Source organism: Sus scrofa, chromosome 7 (assembly GCF_054392235.1).
Source record: "Sus scrofa isolate SSC_HxYL_T2T_F1_AM1 chromosome 7, Sscrofa_HxYL_maternal_Yorkshire_Landrace_v2.0, whole genome shotgun sequence".
In the NCBI taxonomy this organism is placed as follows: domain Eukaryota; kingdom Metazoa; phylum Chordata; class Mammalia; order Artiodactyla; family Suidae; genus Sus; species Sus scrofa.
In genome coordinates, this window is record NC_139389.1 from 75777211 (window position 1) to 75797514 (window position 20304).

General features: G+C 37.7%; 1 protein-coding gene and 1 long non-coding RNA gene across 15 annotated transcripts in view; both read right to left on the reverse strand.

Annotated features, from left to right (window-relative positions):
• AKAP6 (A-kinase anchoring protein 6) overlaps positions 1–20304 on the reverse strand; it is a 458273-nt gene that overhangs the window by 279631 nt on the left and 158338 nt on the right. The gene's annotated exons all lie outside the window — the stretch shown is intronic.
• LOC146401677 (uncharacterized) lies at positions 5536–11647 on the reverse strand. The gene is made up of 2 exons (XR_014810723.1): positions 11409–11647; positions 5536–9399 (listed from the first exon to the last, which is right to left on the reverse strand). It is a non-coding gene; the product is annotated as an uncharacterized LOC146401677 (long non-coding RNA).

The window sequence follows — 20304 nt, forward strand, 5'->3', positions numbered from 1 at the left end:
CTAGAGATTCTCATACTAAGTGAAGTAAATCAGAAAGAGTGAGACAAATACCATATAATATCACTTATATCTGGAATCTAACATATGGCACATATGAACCTATCTACAGAAAAGAAACAAAATGTGTGAATATGGAGAAAAGACTTGTGGTTGCCAAAAGGGAGGAGGAGGAGGTGGAATGGACTGGGAGTCTGGGGTTATTAGATGCAAACTATTACATTTAGAATGAGTAAGCAATGAGGTCCTATTGCACAGCACAGGGAACTATATCCAATCACTTGTGATAGAACATGATAGAAGATAATATGAGAAAAAGAATGTATGTACATGTATAATGGGGTCACTATGCTACATAGCAGAAATTGACAGAACATTATAAATCAACTGTAATAAAAATCACAGTGACATACCAGTTTATACCATAGAATGGTTAGAATAAAAAATTATGGACAATACCAAGTTCTGAGGAGTTCCAGGGCAGTTGGAACTCTCCTACACTGATAGTGGAGAATGCAAAATGGTATAGTCATACCAGCAAACAGTTTAGCAGTTTCTTGTGAGGTTAGATACACACTTACCATATAACCTAGCACTCCCACTTCTGGGTGTTTATCCTAAGGAAATGATAACTCAGGTAAACACAAAATTGAAAAGAAGCTCTATTCTTAATCACCAAAACCTAACTATCCTTCAGTGGGTAAATGGATAAACAAACTGTGGTATATTTAGACAATACACAGCAACAGGGGGGAAAAAGAACTATCGATTCTTACAACAATTTGGATAAATCTCAAAAACATTATGCTAAGTAAAAGAAGTCAGTCTCAAAAGTTTACACACTGTACAATTCTATTTATATAACATTATCAAAGACAAAACTATAGTGATAAAGAATATCTATCAGTGGTTGCCAGGGACTCGAGGTGGAGAGGGCATGACTACAGACAGACAGGATTGAGAGTTTTGGAGGTGATGGAACTGTTCTGTATCCTGTTGTGGAGATGGTAACAGAAATCTACACATGGGTTAAAACTTGTAGGACTGTACATAAAAAAGACCCCATATTTTGTTGTATGATATTTTAAACAATAATAAAAGGAAAGAAAGCCAGTTTATAGTCTCTTAGTAAAATGCATATAAGAAGTCACTTGGGATCACACAAATAGCACAGCTCTTAAGGTCATAGCACTACTATCATCATCGCTGATCTGTAGCTTCCACATTATCTTCTAGCAAGTGTAAAAGAAAATGAGGCTAATCTGGAGTCCATCTCAAAGTGGTAACGACAAAAGACAGTGGTAACTTAGGTATCCTCAAAATTACATAGTTTTGGGGGTTTTTTGTTTTTTCCATAGACTTTACTGTGTTAATGTGGGAAAGTCATTCTATTTTCCTGTTTAATTCATACACAGCACAGTAGTCCCTGTGGCACTCAGAACTATTCACAGCACAAAATGCATTGACTATATTATGTTGCCAAATGCCCACTTCACTCAGCCTTCTTGACACCTTGTGATCTCAAAATTGCAGCTGCTCCTGCCTATCACTGAAACAGGAACCTTCTATAGTCACTGAAACAGGAAGTAGCTGATAAAAACACTGAGGATCTGAGACTATTTACAAATAAACAACAGCTGGTTGGGTCATTATTTTTTTTTAATTTAGTTGTATGTTTATGTCAGAGAAATGCCTTTTCTTTTTTTTCCCCTAAGATTGTTATATATGGATTTTCCAGTTGTATCTCACTTCTTCTAGACAGACAGATTTTTTAAGGTAACTGTTATGCATTTAACTAGCATGTCCTATTATCACCAGCATGAGGTAGAGATGAAGGTGCCTTTCCTGTGACTCTCTAATTGCTTACTGTAGTAAGTGTGACCACCTCAGCTTCTGCTAATTGTCCCTGGGAGGGGATCTGTTTGCTGCCTCACCATAAGGCCACTATGCTCATTCTCAACCATTCTCAAAACATTTTGAAAGTTTCCTTGTGAAATTACAAGCATCTGTGAGTCACCATTCTGCCAAAATGATGCAAATTCCCAATCTCTAAGGGCTCCATGGGAAACTGTAGGGAAACCTGCCCCTCCAGCAATCTCGTCACCCAGGTCCTGGAACAACACGTGGCACCAAAATTTCATGAAGTCCTACAAATGCAGCCCCTCCCACTTCTCTGTTTCTTGTTTCCCCACATGCAACCCCCTGTGAGAAAACAAAGCAAATACCGCCCCCCCCATACCTACAACCTGCCTCTCCATAGAAACAAACAATATTCAGCAGTCATTTCTTCATTCATCTACAACCCAAATAATGTTTTTTCTCTTCCCCCCCAAATAATTTCACTGTTTCTCTCAAAATGGTTTTGTGTAACTGCAGGACATATTCAGATGGTTTATGTAAAACAAACGTGAATTAAAGCCTACTTTTAAAGGACAGGTCTCCTCACTCCCACTTCCATCTTTTTTCCTACCAGAGTTTTCAAAAACATTGAACCCTTGTCTTATCCAGAGCATACCATTACATTTAGAATTTTTTATGTTCAGTAAGAGAGGAGTAAATATAAGATGTATTTTGTGTACATATTTTAGTCTTACTGCAAAATGTCATGTCATCATGACTACTCATTTTGTTCACTAGCAAATGCAGAAATGAATGATTAAAGTGTCTTTTACCCACATGCTCACTATATGTGTGTGTGTTCACTAGAAAAAGTTGAGAAGAGATTCTTACCTAATACATGTACTTTGCATTTTAAAATACAGATCAAGGGAATACCATAGCTACTTGTTAAAAAAAAACCCTCACAAGTGAGCCATTTGAACTAAAACTTGCAACTTCATACAAAAAAAAAAAAGCAGCGTATTAATGTCATATTCAGTTGACTTTCAAAACTGTACTTTCTCCAAAAAGCAGACTGATAGATGTTCCTATGACAAGATATTTTGACTCCCAAAATTAGACTATTCCCTCTTTTTTCCTTCTTCTAGTAAATACAGTTTTCTAGTGGTCCTAGTTTTTTCTTTGCCATATTGAGAATGACTGTGATAAAGACTAGTGAGAGGGATCCTGAGCCTTTTATGATCATCACAGTACTTCTCTCCAAACTTTGAAGAACTCTATGATTATAAACAGTGGTTATTCCTTTAATTACTAAAAATCTGAAAGTATGAGGACTGAAATGATATTATTTGTATGGAAATGATTTTCTTGTTATCATTAGCTAGTATTTATCTAGCTTGGTCACTAGATTGTACCTTTCTGGAAGCAGGACACGTGTCTCACTCTGTCTTTGCACTGCTAGCACCCTTCCATACATATAGGCAATGTTCAAAGGAAGTTTGCAGAATTGGATTCAATTGGATAAAATATTGTATTTCACAAATCAAAGCAAAATCCCTAAAAAGTAAGTACCAGTTCAGCTTCCTCTACTAATTATATCCACACTAATCAGCACTCAATCTGCAAATGTAAATAACTGACATTGAATCATCTCCTGTTTTGCTTAGGAGAGGTGATAAAAAGAGCATGTGGATTTGGGAGAGTGAAGGAGAGGGTAGAAAGAGGAGGATGAAGATGCTGAATACAGACTCAGGAGTCTTCGAACTTCTGTCTCCATGTTCTGAAAGCCTCCTTTCCCTTAAATTGAAAAAGAACCAATTGGCCATACATGGCCATATCCAAATCAGGATTGTTCTGCTTTCCATTAAAATGTTTTGTTTAGAATTGTTATTTTGAAGACTTCAAAGGGTTCACTGATGAAGATACCACTTTAAATTCTGAGTCCCAGGCTCTGACTTATTTGAGAGGGAAAATGTCCTGAGCAAAATGACAAGAGGAAAATTGGCAACTGATATTGCACACTGGAGAAAATTTTTCTTCTAATTAAGCTATTGATTAGTCACATTAACATTCAGTGTTCTAAATATAGATTCAAAATTTAAGTTAATTCACTTGAAAAATCACAGCTATGGCCTTGACACTCACAAGCTCATCTAGAAATTACTCAGGAGATCTATACTTTAACCAAAACATCTCTTTTTTTTTTTTTTTTGGTCTTTTCCAGGGCTGCTCCCGCGGCATCGGCCTACACCAGAGCCACACCAACGCGGGATCCGAGCTACATCTGCAACCTACACCACAGCTCATGGCAACGCCGGATCCTTCACCCACTGAGCAAGGCCAGGGATCAAACCTGCAACCTCATGGTTCCTAGTCAGATTCGTTAAGTGCTGAGACATGACGGGAACTCCTGACCAAAACATCTTTATAGAACTGATTTCATGTAGAAATTGACACAGAAGTCAGAGGGGGTTCTTGTGCTGCAGTGTGCTTGTTAATCCCAGGGCCGCTTCTTTTAAAAAGAGGTGAGACCAAGAAATCTGCATTTTCTTAATCATGCAGAGGTCATTATGCTGGTGTTCTAGGCACCACACCTTGAAAAACATCGAGCCAGAGATGGGTCATCTGTCTAGAAACAGGAACTACATACAAGCCTGATGCTACTCAACCATAAAAACAAAACCTCCAGCAACTTAAAAGGTAGCCTGCTGCTGACATTCCACAGAATCTCTAACAGAGAATCTACACTCTTTATGTTTCAAAACACAATTTTCTAAACCCTCATTTATCCATTGTTAACAGTGCCGCGATAATCTCTAGGGCAGCATCAGGTTTGCAGGTTTCTCTAACATGTTTCTTTTATTTTTTCTGATTTCTTAAATACTTTTTTTTTTTTTTTGGTCTTTTTGCCTTTTCTAGGGCCACAGCATATGGAGGTTCCCAGGCTAGGGGTCTAATCGGAGCTGTAGCCGCAGGCCTACACCACAGCCACAGCAACACGGGATCTGAGCCACGTCTGTGACCTACACCACAGCTTAAGGCAACGCCAGATCCTTAACCCACTGAGCAAGGCCAGGGATCGAACTTGCAACTTCGTGGTTCCTAGTTGGATTCGTTAACCACCGCCGCCACGACAGGAACTCCCAAATACTTTTTAAATAGAATGAAACAGATACAAAATATCACACACAAAAATATATACCTTAGTGTCTTATGATAAGGCAAACACTTCTGTTAACAACTATCCAGGTCAAAAGTGAGAACTTTGCCAGCCACCCCAGAAGTACCACTGTGTGCCTCCTCCCCATCACATACCCTCCAAGCCTCAGAAAAGTGACCAATATCCTAGCTTGTAGAGCAATCACTTTCTTGCATCTCTTTATGGTTTTATCACCTAAGTATCCACATCTTTTCACTTGATTTATCTATTAAGTCTCTTTTAATCTACAGATTCCAACTCTTTTCCTTTGTTTCCATGCAGTTTACCTGTTCAAAGTCCTGGGGCACTAGGCCTGCAGAGTTTCCCACAACTTGGATGTGTTGATTGCAGCTGCATGAAGCAGTCAATGTGTTGGTTCATCTGTCTTCTTCCTACAAATTGGCAGCTGGATCCTGAGGCATGATTAGCTTAGGAATCAATTTCTTTGACTAAACTGTAAGCAGTATTGTGTTCTTTCCTCAAGAGGCATTCAATTTTGGTTTTTGTTCTTTTTTGATAATTGATGCTATCATTTATTTTGACAGTTGATGCTCTGTATTTAAAACTGTTAATGCGTGGGGGTTGTAAAATGATGATATCCTAATTCTATCATTTTGTTTTCATTTGTTAGCTGGAATTAGATGCTTATTTTTATCAACAATTTGTTTACAGTGATATAATCCATAAAGGAAAGCCAAGATAAATGCTTATTTCTTTCCTTTTCTTAACCAGTTTTCAAGATAACAAATTGGTTCTCTGTCACATTCAGAAGGTAACCAACCAGTTAGTCTTAAATATCATGTTACACTCAAGGATTTAAACATATCTGATGGATTTCCATCTACAGAAATTCTCCACATTAATGAGGCTCAAATTGTCCATTTTTGGCCAATAGTATCCCCTTCATTTTGACTTCAAGTTTACTATTCTAAGTAGACTTTGGTACCGGCCTTGCTCATCTTGTATATTTCCAGATTTGAAATCAGCCATTTTTCTAAGAAGTTTTGGTTTCCTTTAATGATAAAAGTTTTTCCAGGCTACTATCTGGGCAGTAGGGATGCTCATTACTACTGAGATAGTCATTGTTTCTCGGCTCTTTAAATTAGTGCTAGTGGATATATATATTTTTTAAAAAATACCTTATCAATTCATAACTGATATTTCAAAATCAAATTCATGTTCACAGGGTTTTTACCTAACATTTTCTATATGACATCTGTATCTCCTTTCTTCTACAACAAGAATTCTGATTTATAAGAACACAGGGGATGATGAAATTAGAAGATCCCATAAAAAGTCATTTGTTTTATTTCACATTATACACATGATAGTTTCAGAATACTAACACTAATACTGCTCTAATATTACTACTAATACAGGTCCTGAACCAAATGATTAGGACAGGTATTTATAAGATCTAGTCACGGTGACTTTTGTTACCACAGAAAAGAGAAGGGCCTCTCTCTTTGGTTTGTCTTTAAATGATCTTTGAGAGAATAAAATTTACAACCTAGTCTCACACTCACCATAGTTCATATTACATAGTTGAAATATTTGGGGTTTTGTAGTTTCCCTCATTATCTTCAAGGTCTTTCTAAAAAGCAAAAAAGCCTCAATAAAAATATGACTAAAGGAGTCCCAATTACATTCCCACCAACAGCATAATAGGGTTCCCTTTTCTCTACACCCTCTCCAGCATTTATTGTTTGTAGACTTTTTTGATGATGGCCACTCTGGCCAGTGTAAGGTGATACCTCATAGTGGTTTTTATTTACATTTCTCTAATAATTAGTGATGTTGAACATCTTTTCATGTGTTTTTTGGCTATTTTTATCAACCACTGTGGAAAACAGTATGGAGATTCCTCAGAAAACTAAACATTTGATCTAGCAATCCCACTCCTGGGCATTTATCCAGAGAAAACCATGACTTGAAAAGATACATGTATTCCAATGTTCATTGTAGCACTATATACATTAGGTAAGACATGGAAACAACCTAAATGTCCATAGACAGAGGAGTGGATCAATAAGATGTGGGTACACAATGGAATATTACTCAGCCATTAAAAAGAAGGATATAATGGCATTTGCAGCAACATGGACGGACCTAGAAATTATCATGCTAAGTGAAGTCAGTCAGACAGTGAGATGACATCATATGCTATCACTTACATGTGGAATCTAAAAAAAGGACACAATGAACTTCTTTGCAGAACAGATACTGACTCACAGACTTTCAAAAACTTATGGTTTCTAAATGAGACAGCTTGGGTGGTGGGGGGATGCGCTGGGAGTTTGGGATGGAAATGCTATAAAATTAGGTTGTGATGATCATTGTGCAACTATAAATGTAATAAAATTCATTGAGTAATTTAAGAAAAGGAGTCCCCATTATGGTATAGCAGAAACAAATCTGCTACAAATGGACTAGTATCCACGAGGATGTGGGTTCTCTCTGGCCTTGTTCAGTGTGTCAGGGATCTGGTATTGCTGTGAGCTGTGGTGTGGGTTGCAGATGCAGCTGAGATCCTGCGTTGCTGTGGTGTAGACCAGCAGCTGTAGCTCCGATTCGACCCCTAGCCTGGAAACTTCTATATGCCGAGAGTTCGGCTCTAAAAAGCAAATAATAATAATGATAATAATAATGATCAAGAACTACATGACCATTAGTTTTCCCACAAGGAGGGAAACCACCTTTGCTTTCAAAAGGCACCCCCTAAGAGGTTTCCTACCTCAGCAGATCTTTCTACTCTTTGCAGTTCATCACATAATGTACAAAAGGACAAAAATCAATGAAGGCAGTAATCAACAATATACAAAAAAAAAAAAAAAGGACCAGTACATGCGTACATGTGCTTGAGTGCTAGGTTTGCCAGATAAAACATGCTTTCTTTTTCTTTCCAGTACAACACCTACAGAATATAGGGTGATTCGAATTACTTATTAGTTTAGAGCTGTCCAGAGATGCAGACGTGCCTCCTCTTCAAGCCATAGACTGTGAGGATTCTCTTCATCTACCATTTCAAATGTCAGTTCACATATGTGCTTTGTTTTTTCAGTGGTCTATATGTCATTTCTGTCTATTTCTATGAAGTCTGCTTTAGGACATTCTTGTGTGGCAAGCACTGCATTTGTGTATTTTGCATTATATAATGTAGTAGCACATACAAATAGATTCTTTTAAGATTTTTATCTTTTCCATTATGTTGATTTACAGTGTTCTGTCAATTTCTACTGTACAGCAAAGTGACACATATACATTCTTTTTCTCACATTATCCTCCATCATGTTCTATCACAAGTGACTAGATATAGCTCCCTGTGCTATACAGCAGTATCTTATTGCTTATCCACTCCAAATATAATAGTTTGCAACTACTAACCCTAAACTCTCAGTCCATCCCACTCCCTCTCCCTCCGCCTTGGCAACCACAAGTCTGTTCTCCAGGTCCATGAGTTTGTTTTCTGTGGAAAGGTTCATCATGCTATATAATTGATTCCAAATAGATTCTTAATACATGCTGATGTCAGTGATACTGAATTCATGAACCAAGAAAAAAGAGCTTATGAGGTGATCATGAGAAAGAATAAATAAATCATAATATGTATCTAGATTACTCTGCACAGGATGAATATTAGAAAGCCTGAGTTCTTGGTCCTGTTGTGTCCTGGTTACCCTTGTCCCACCAGATCACTGAGTCTCAGTTTCCTCATCTGTAATACAGTGCTGGATGGATGATTTCTACTCTTAAGCACTAAACTTTTCCTTTGCTTCATTTTTCTTTTATTTTGTGTAACTCTCCCATAATACCTAGCCTGAATTTCAGCTACCCAGAAACTTTTGTGTATTTCTGAAAATCCTTATAAAATGACTGCTAGTTCCCATCAATAGTAGAGTGAGCACTAGATGGAATCAGGAGACCTCAGTTCTAATACTGAGGACCTTGAAAAATATCCTGCAAGTGACCCTCCCACAAACTTTGAAATAATAGCACAGATCCATACCAACAAGCTGAGGAGGAGAGATATATAATTTATTCAGAATGAGGGCAAAGACCTGAACCCATCCATCCCAGGGTTAATGAGTGTGTTTTCCTAAGTCACTGTAGTAGATTCAGGCCATCATTTTTTTTTTTTTTCTTTCTATGGCCACACCTGCAGCATATGCAAGTTTCTAGGTAAGGAGTCCAATGAGAGCTGCAGCTACAGGCCTACACCACAGCCACAGCGACAGAGGATCCAAGTCACATACTGCAGCTTACAGCAATACCAGATCCTTAACCTACTGAGTGAGGCCAGGGATCAAACCCACACCCTCATGGACACTATGTTGGGTTCTTAACCTGCTGAGCCACAATGGGAACTCCTGGGCCAAGGCCATTATTCTTCTACCTTCCTATTCCCTTGATTCCTGCAAACACACACATGCACACTCACACACACACATATTTCTTTGAGGCTCATTCTCATCTGCCTGCACCCACTACTATCTCTTCATTCCAGTCACTTAAGATTTTATTTTTAAAACTTCACCAAAACTTTTTGGCAATTTAGATTTATATACCTAAGATGAACATTTTCTAGTAATCCTCTTGAAATTTTGGAGCATTTCAAGTTTAAATGGCCTTATAAGTTCATCTACAAATGCTTTCTCTTGACCTATTCATAAATACTTTTGACACAAATACTCTTGACCTATTCACAAATACTCTTTACACTCTTCATAAGTCAAGGAGATGAAAGTCCTATTTGGGATTTTATTGCTGACTCATGGTGTGACCTTGGAAAGGTCAACCTCTTTCTTAGATGCATTCTTTATATATTTAGATCATTAAGAACATGGCACAGCTTCTAAGGATGTGTTTCTATGTCTCCTCCCCCACATAAATATATCCACAGCAACTAGCTTGGCTGTTGATTTGTATTTAAACACCTACGGCATGCTTGTTGGAGGGTAACAAGTTTTTAGATCCTACATCTGAGAGTCCGGAAGAGGAAATGAAACCTCCTGGGATTAGAGTCCTGTGAAGAACTAACTTTAGGGGATGGTTAATATCCTGTGATTGAGATAACAACAAATCTGGAGTTCCCTTCATGGCTCAGAGGTTAACAAGCCCAACTAGGATCCATGAGGATGCGGGTTCAATCACTGGCCTCGATCAGTGGGTTAAAGATTTAGTGTTGCCATGAGCTGTAGTGTAGGTTGCAGAAGCGGATTGGATCCTGCGTTGCTGTGGCTGTGGTTCTGATACAAACTCTAGCCTGGGAACACCTCCATATGCCATGGGTGCAGCCCTAAAAAGCAAAACAAAACAAAAAACCCAAAAAAGAAACACAACAACAAATCCATATTCTGAAACAAATACCACTTACTTCACGTAAGGCAGATGGGAATGCAGGTGGGAATGTGATGGCCTCTCATTCACCCAATAATTTAATGTCTAGGAATCCCTTCTAAGGCAATAATGACTTAAACTACTGAAATGCTATCACAGAGTTGTTTATAATGGTGAAAAAAATCTACCAAAACAGCAAAACAGAGAAGATTGGTTTTACATGATGTGGTATTTCATACACCAAAAAAATACACAGATACTAAAACATGCATGTCGGATGTTGAAGTCACATCATTAACTAAGAAAAATAAATTATAAAGGTGATCTATTAAAAATCATAGCTATGTACATTCATAAGGAAAGAACTGAAAAAGAGGGCAAAACTGTTCATAGTGTAATCTCTGGGTGGCAGCATTATAAATGATTTTAATGTACTGTTTGCATGTTTGAAAATTTCTCCACTAGAGATTCATTTATTTTGTGAACAAGAGGAGAAAAAGAAAAGTTAAATAACAATGAAGAAGTAAAGTCAGTTTCTAAGGCCATATGTTAAGGAATGCAGTTTTGCCGAGTAAGTAATAGAATAATATCAATAGCGTCAGTATCATTAACTGAAGAAGATCAATGTCAGAGCAACAGGATCCTCACACCCTAAGCATTCGATTCGTATAGGAGAGACCTTCATTCACAGATATCTTATCATCATTTTCTTAGGCCAGGGGCTACTAGCCAAGTACTAACAGATAAATAGCATATCATTAGTCAGAGGTTATTAAAACTTTCAGCTCTTTTTTGGCTTTGATTGCTTTTTCTACTGTTCATTTGTTTTTTGCTTTTTTTCCCCCAAGCCTACAGCATGCGGAAGTTCCAGGGCCAGGGATCAAATCTGCACCACAGCAGTGACCAGAACTGCTGCAGTGACAACGCCAGATTGTTAACCTTCTGCACCACAATGGAACTCCCTGATTGCTTCTTTTAAAGTTTAGCAAACTTGATATAAAAATATGAGTGAGGGACAGAGTTCCCATCATGGCACAGTGGAAATGAATCCAACTAGGAACAATGAGGTTGCCTAGCTCAATGGGTTAAGGATCCGGTGTTGCTGTGAGCTGTGGTGTAGGTTGCAGATGCGGCTCAGATCTGACGTTGCTGTGGCTGTGGTGTAGGCCGGTGGCTATGGCTCTGACCTACCTGGAAACCTCCATATGCCACAAGTGCAGCCCCAAAAAGACAAAAAGAACAAAAAAGGAAAAAAGAAAAAAAAAAAAAAAAAAAAAACCAACCAACCAACGAACAAAAAAAAACCATGAGTGAGGGAAAGACATTAATCACCTGAAATGAATGAGAATGTAAATATTACTTATCCTCCCTCCTTTTTAATTTGATTGACTGATTTGTCCCAGAGCGTGACTGCATTGATCATTAACCCTCTTTTACATTTTCAAACAAAACCACAAGGGAGGGATGTTTCTGAGGACAATTCCATTACCTGGCAAAGACCTCATTCATCTCTAGGAGTGATCTGAATACCCTAGGATTCAGAATCTTCCACTTTCAAGCCCCTATAGCCTCTGAATAATTACCAGGGAAATGAAGACGTCTAAAGAGAACTCTGTGCTCACTTGTGGGTATACATCACATAACTCAAATATCAGAACTTCACAATTGCTTAGGAATTATTGAAAGCCACAGATTTTGCTAATTGATTTATATAAACTTTTGTTTACTTGTATCAATGCAAATAATTTGTACCGGTGGATTTGTTTTGTTCTTATGCTCATCAAAAAGAGGAAAATGCACACATCTAGCACATTTTCTGAAAAACGCAATGCTGAGCATCAGAGCCTAAATTAAAACAGATAATTCAGCTTATATCTTAGTTTAGAAAAATCCATTTTGGTATTTTTCTTGCTCCATGCTTGACTGACTCTCCATATGAGAACTACTCTTCAGCAAGCACTAGACATACAATGCAAGAGGAAAGTTATTGAATTCCAATAAGGTGGTTTTAAATCTACTCTCATTGCCCTTTTCCAGAGGCCCCTTTGGGAAATAAAAATAGATCAAAATAACATATCTGACCACCAAGTACAGCAACCATCCATTATTAATGTCCCAATGACACACCAAATTGAAAGATGAAGGATCCATTCAAATAGCCCTATAACACTGATTCGGGCTCCTCAAGCAACATTGTACTTTACTTTTGAAATCTGCAACTATCTGAGAAATAAATTCAATTTCAATGCTCTTTCCAAATTTCCAGATTAATTTTACCTATAAAATCATTTTAACATCATTGCTTACTTTGATCACTTTACTTTGATAAATTTAGTGAGGAAGAACTTTTTCTTCTTTGACTATACACACAGAATCCTATTCACATGATACAATGAGCAGTGTTTCAGAAAGCACACAAAAGGAAAAGAAGAACCATTAAATGATCTCTGAGCAAGCACAAAGATCAGCCAAATCTCAGGTTACTCCTTTCAGCATTTAATCCATGATTAATGAGCTCCTCCCAATAGCATCCTAAATCTTATGCCCCTCTGCCCCCTATTTCACTGCAGACAGAAACCATCCCATGAATGTCTGGTGAAAATTCAGATGTGTACAAGTAAATTAATAATAAGAAATAAAAATTTAAAAAATAAAAGGGTAAAATGACCTGGAGATACAGAAAAGAAAAGAGATTTACAAGGAAAAGGTAACTTCATTATTTCTCCATAATTTAGATCTTATTCTCAAAAAAGGTGGGAGGGAGATGGAAGGTGGCTTACAAATAGTAAAGTTTACTACTAAAGTTTTTTTAAAAAGGACAGGAGGGAGAAAAATGAACAGGACACTTAAAATGAGATAGTTCCTGCATTTAATCCCTCAGATCGGCTCTGTGGAAGGGGAGAAAATGTGCAGCCAGAAATGGATGGCTGAAGAAAAAGACCTGGGATGGGAAATAAGAGGCATAAAGGAATATTCAATAGTTAATACAAGAGGGTAGCAGTTGATGATTTCTGTGAATGGAGTAAATGGAGTAAGGACCTGAAACATACAAACATGGAAAATCCTGCTTCCTTGAAATTGTAGGACATCTTCGTGAGGATAATTCAGACGCTTGAGTGGAAAGCAAAAACAAAGTTCAGCTTAGAGAATCAGGTGCAGAGGGGCCCACCTTGTCTGGAATGGGTCGAACTGAAATGAGAGAGAGAACATGGACCAGGAAATTCCTACGGAAAACTTATCTCTGGAGCTAGTGAATAGTGGACTCTGTAACTAAACCTTGTTCAATGTTACCTGTCCCTGTACAGTCTATAGAGGATGTGTGCTCCGGGTTTGCTCCCACAAACATCAAGAAGGTTCTCACATAACAAACAGAGGGTAGAAGGTATGTGCAGGATGATCTGATCAGAGGGACCTCTTTTCCTCTTTCTCCTGCAGGTTGGTGCAAAGGTCAAGATCATCAGTGACCTCAAGGAGGCCTCTACAATAAAATGCCCCTGGGGTTTCATCACAGGGTAACAAAGAGTGAGAATTTGATTGGCCAACTTGACTCCAGGGATTTCCTTCAGCCATAGCTGACAGGAGAAAATAAACACATGCTTCTCTCAAACAGACAAATATTATATCATCATACAATCATGGCGAAGAGGCCACCTGATGTTGGAAAAGCAGCTAAGCACCTAGTTATGATAGCATTCATTCTCCATAGAATAGGTCAGTCTTAGGTGGAAATATTGGTACAGAAAATATCAGACACAGCTTAAGATTTATAAATAGTCTATGAGAATGGTAACACAAAAGCTGAAAACAATGAGGTGAGTAGAAAGTAAAAGAAGTACCAAAATATCTCTGGAAAACAGGATTGTAGGTGGTTTTGTCTTTATATACATATCTGTACATTTATTTATATATTATAATTTATTATAAGGAAGTGAAATACTTTTTCAAAAAAATTATTTGGTGGGTTTTTTTGCCTGCTTGTTTGTTCTTCAGCATATATACAGAGATCCTGTCTTTTAAAAACAGAAGTGATGGTAAATACATTGCTGCAGAAAGACATGATTAGTAGTAGCCATGGGAGAAGAGCTGGGCAGAGGGAGGGAAAAATAACACCAAGGCTTTTGTGTATGGGCCCTGGAACCTGGGTGATGGCCAGTGCCAGATCCCCCCTAAGGTGCTCAGCCCACAAAGATATTATGGCCCAGTCCTGACCCATGAACTTACCCTAAAACTTCCTTTAAATGTACCCAGAATACATTTTGTTTTTCAAACTGTGGGAGGTCAGCTGCCAGGGCTTATGGAATGACAGAGATTTCCGGGAGAGGCAACCTCAAGGAGAATAGAGGAGTGTCAAGTAACATACAGCAGATGTAAATCGACACCAAGGCTGGAATAACTGGCCCTCAGATGGACTATAAAAAGCCAGCAGAGTTGCACTGCTCATCAGCACCACTCTAGTTTCCCTGGAGCCAGACTGAGTCTGGGAGTTCTGACCACTCAGGCTGCCAACAGGCAGGCAGTGCCCTGATCCACCCCAAACAGGAGGCTGGTGTCCTGGTGCCACCTCCCCTCTTGTGTAATCACCTCAATGAGACACAGGCCAGGGCAGTGCCATTTATAATACCACGATCTACACTTCACTTGTACCACCAAGGAGAAGTCATAAAATATGCACTACAGAACAAATGGCCAATTAGGGGATTTTTTTAAAACTTCATTTATCCCGACAGCCCAAAACAATGCCTGGTACACAGGAGGTACTCCATAAATAATCACTGAATGAAGAGGAATTACATAAATTTCTAATAACCTACTCTTCATACAAAGTAGTGCATAATTTTCTAGATTGTGTTATTTTTGTGTTTTTCACTCAATGGCATATCATGAATATTCTTTCATGTCAATAAGTATGTTTTATAATTCTTTATGACTGCATAGTTCTCCATTTTATGAACATAAAATTTTTTGAACCAATCCTTTGTAGCTAGCTAGATGTTGGCCTTAGAGTGTCATTCCCTTAAAGCCACAAATACCCCATGGGTCAATCACCAAAGTCTACTGATTTTTTCCTTTTTGTTATAATACTAAGTTCTATGAGAACAGGATCCTTTTCTGTCATACTCATCATTGGCTCTCCAAAACCTAGTACAATTTCTTAAGATCGCTAAAGAATGAATAAACAACATTCCTGTCCTCTTCCTTTGGTTCCTATTTCAACTGCCCTGTTCCTGTCTGAATGATTGCAAAGCCTATGAGCTGGTTCCTTCCTCCAATAGGTCTAACCTACCCACCTTTCTTAAGGCAATCATCTTTTACTGAACTAAATATCAATAAACACCCCTATAATTATGTGATAAAGCTCCCCTTCCATTACGTCATTCCCTTGCTCAGAAAAATTTTAAAGTTTCTGCAATATAAGAATAAGTTCAAAAGTCTTTATTCTAGTTTATTTAGTTTATTAAGGACCACCATAACATAATCATAGAATACTTTAAAATGGGACACTACCTTAGAGATTTTTCAGTCAGAAACTATCATTTCACAAATGAGGTTAAGTGAAGTTTACAAGATTCAATGACTTGCCTTGTAGCTGACCAGTGGCAGACCCCAGGTCTTTATCCTGAAGGCCATGGCTTTTTCCTGCAAGCCACACCAGCTGTGTTCCAGTCTACCTTGCCAGCTTCATCTCCTACCCAGATCCTCATTTCAGAGGAGACAATTTTCAGACTATTCCTGAAATAAGCCTGACTCATTCTGGCTCTTGCCTTTTGTTCTAAGACTATTACTATTGCCTGAATTCTCTTCCTGTCCTGCTTTTGTGCCTGATCAAATCTTTTTCAAGGCCCAGTTCAAGCCCTGCCTCCTCCACAATTCTTTTCCAAGGCCAAACTCAACTCTTTGTCCTCTAACCACCAATAGCACTTGCCTGCCCCACTCATTCCAGCACTTAAGTACACGTTGCCTTGCAGCGGTAAATATTTCACAGCTGAGTGAAGTAACCTGCTGCATGTGTAAGAAGGAAAAAAAATGGTTGAAATGGAAAAAGGACCACACGATGTGCTGAGCCAGACAAATACATTCTGATGCTGGTACACATCACTTAATAAGTATAGTCATTCAAGCACTATATCTTGATGTTTCCTTTCACCCTTTCTTATTTTAAAAATGAAACAATTTCAGCATTTCTGATTTGGTAATTTATGCAAAAGCCTACTACCTTAAAAGGTTATTTTTTATACTTCAAAGCATTGGGTAGCAAGGCCTTTGAGGGGAAGAACTGTGTCTTACTTGTTTTAGTATTCACAATAGTGCCTTGTGCAAAGTATTAGACTACAAATTTTGGATCAAATCTGACTACGTTTTTGGTGGTGGTGTCTTTTTAGGGCTGCATCCGCGGCATATGGAGATTCCCAGGCTAGGGGTTGAATCAGAGCTACAGCTGCTAGCCTATGCCACAGCCACAGCAATGCCAGGTCCGAGCTGCATCTGAGACCTACACCACAGCTCATGGCAATGCCAGATCCTTAACCCACTTAGCGAGGCCAGGGATAGAACCTGCATCCTCACAGATGTTAGTCAGATTGGTTTCTGCTAAGCCATGATGGGAACTCCCTGATTACTTTTCTGTAGATAATTCTACAAATGCCCAGACTCAAGTTTGCCATGGTACAATCCCCCAACTGACTAATACCGTTGACAAATGATGAGCAAATGTTGGATAGATAGAAACAATATCTGACCAAGCTGGAAAGAAAATGGTCAAGAATTTTACTTAGTAACGATGCCAAAAAAAAAAAAAACCTCTAATAAATCCAATGTACCTTATGCTAGGCACTACTGTCTCTTCCTATACCATGCATCAAAGGAAGTACTGCTTTTTAGGCACAAGCATACATTTTTTTCTTTTTCTTAAGGTCTTCCGAAGAAGTATATGTGGTGTGTGTGCATAAGGATAGGGGCACACACAGAAAAAGAAATAGGGAACTTCCTTTGGATAAAAGAATTAAAATTTTATATAAATGGAAGACAGGTATATGAGCCATAAATCTGTTATTTATTGATATACTGATACACAAATTTGGGATTGAATATCTCTATGTATTTCTGAGTCAGGGACAGGATAACTGGGTCCAGTCACAGATTTACTGATGCACGCCACAGCAACACCAACACCAGATCTGAGCTGCATCTATAATCTACATTGCAGCTTGCAGCAAACCTAATGAATGAGGCCAGGGATTGAAGCTGCATCCTCATAAACACTATGTTGGTTTCTTAACTCACTGAGCCAGAATGGGAACTCCTGGACTTTCAAAGAATGTAGATGTCTCTAAAGGAGATTCCAAAAAGTGGATTCTCAAACTACTGTGCATATTATTGGACTATGATTGTGAAAAGGAGTAAACTTGTTTGATACAAATACCTTATAACTGAGCAATTGAATGGAAGCATTTATATTTATATGTACCTCATACATGAGACATGAATATACATTATGCATGTATCAGAACGCCTTGTATTTAACACTCAATAAATATACTATAAATATAATTCTTCCTAAATACAGAATCAATATTACAGATTTTTCCTTTTGCCTCAGGCTCTAATATGGTCTAACACCGAATTGTTATGGATCATGTCTTTATTTAAAATTTTGCCATTTTGTTCATCATGGTGTGTCTACATTGATTTCGGTTATTTAAAATATTACATTAAAACATTATTTATCTTGATTGCTAAGTTTTTTGTCACCCTCTTAAATTTCGTGCCTTAGGAAAGTCCCTCACTTGCCTCATCCTAATCTCATTCCTGTTTTGACTAAACCCACTGGTTCAAGGAAGATTACAGAACCTCCCATGCTAAGTTAGGCCTACATCAGCCACCACCAACAGGTAGACATGTGAGCTAGATAAACACGTGCTGCTATATGACACTGAAATGTGGAGTGACTCCTCATGCAGCAAGAGTTAACTGATATAGCAATGACAGTTATAGATCTATACAGACTAAATATTTGAGTCTAGTGGACTCTAAGAATTATGATTATACTATTCAAAGCTTGATGATTATCTGGAAAAATAAATGAGAGGTTACAGTAGATTGTATTACTGATTTCTAATAGTCAATGCTCCTCTCTATGAGAGGATTATATGTCCTCACCCCGCTGATAATAGGCTTGCCCATATGACTTGCTTTAGCCAATGAAATATGAGCCAAAATGAAGTAGCTGGAATTTTAAGAACTATGGAGTGATTCTGTCATCACTCTTTCTTTCCTGATTCCAGGAGATCAGAATATCCCCCAAAGATTCACTCCTTTAGCCTGGTCCCAGGTGATAATGACATAGAGCAGAGGTGAAGCCCAGTCTGTGATGGGCATGTAATATAACAAATACGCCTTGTTGTGAGCCATGAATATCTGGGGACTGATTTATAATAGCTAAGATATGGAAGCAATCCAAATGCCCATCATCAGACAAATGAATAAAGTCAATATGGTGTACACACACACCCACACACAGTGGAATATTACTCAGTCATAAAAAGAATGTAATTCTGTCATTTGCAGCAACATGAATAGACCTAGGAGAATATTATGTCTAGTAAATAAGTCAGACAGAGAAAAATAAATACCGTATCACTTACATATGGAACCTGAAAATAATACAATTGAGTTTACATGCAAAACAGAAACAGAATCATAGATAGAGAAAACAAACTAGTGGTTACCAAAGAGGAAAAGTAAGGAGAGAGGGGCAATTAGGAGATAAAAACTACTATGTATAAAATAGATAAGCAACAAGGATATAGTATTAAAGAGAATTAAAGCCATTATCTTATAATAACTTTCTACAGAGCATAATCTGTAAAAACTCTGAAACACTATGCTGCACACTGAAAACTAGCAATATTATAAATCTACTATACTTCAAACAAAGAGATCTGGGAGTTGTTTATTGCCACAAAATAACTAGGTAAAAGTCAAAAGAATCAGAGAATTGAATGTGGGAAGGAGAAGGTATGCTTACCACTATTCAAAGATGATCTGCCACTATTCTAAACATTTGGGATACACCAGTGAACAAAACAAACAAAGGTCCCTGCCCTCATGGGTCTACGTTTTGAAAATTAAATATCCTAACTTGCTTCATGCCCAGGTAGATGACAGCTGAAAGCTTTGGTTGGGGAGATGGACTAATTATCCAATAGAATAAAGGTCTTTGAAATTCATTTATTTGTTTTTTCATTCATTTAGTAAAGTTTAGTAAATGATTGATAATAAATTTTTAAAAAGATGATATGATTCTATACTTCAAAAATTCCAACAAATAAGAAACTTTAACCAGATAGTGGAGTAAAAAATTAAACTAGAAGTCAATAGTTACCATACATACAAATAGTAATCGCTTAGGAGCTGTAACTGAAGATTCCATTAACAATATAGCAACAAAAAAGATAAAGTGTCTTGTTATAAACTTAAGAAAAATATAGAAGCCCTAAATGAAGAAAACTTTAAAGCATAATAAAGAATTTTAAAAAAAAAGATGAACAAGTAGAACAGCAAAAAAAGTTCTTGAATAGGAAAGCTATCATTAAGCAGCAGCCCCTCCTAAGTTATTTAGTAAATACAATGCAAGTCTCGACACAAATAACAACAGGCTATTGTTTTTATTAGGAGGAGTTGAAGGCTGGGGTTGGAAATAGTCAGTCTGATTCTGATATAAAAATGGACAAATAAGACTAGCCAGAGACAACCTATTAAAAAAAAAAAAAAAACCACAGTGAGGGCAGACTAGTCTAACAAATACCAAAATATATCATAGTCTCAGTAGTTAAAACTGTGTAATACTATCACAGATAAATGGAAAGAGTCAGTGCAGAAGCAGATCCAACTACACATGGGTATTTGAACTTGTGACAAAGTGCACATCTCAA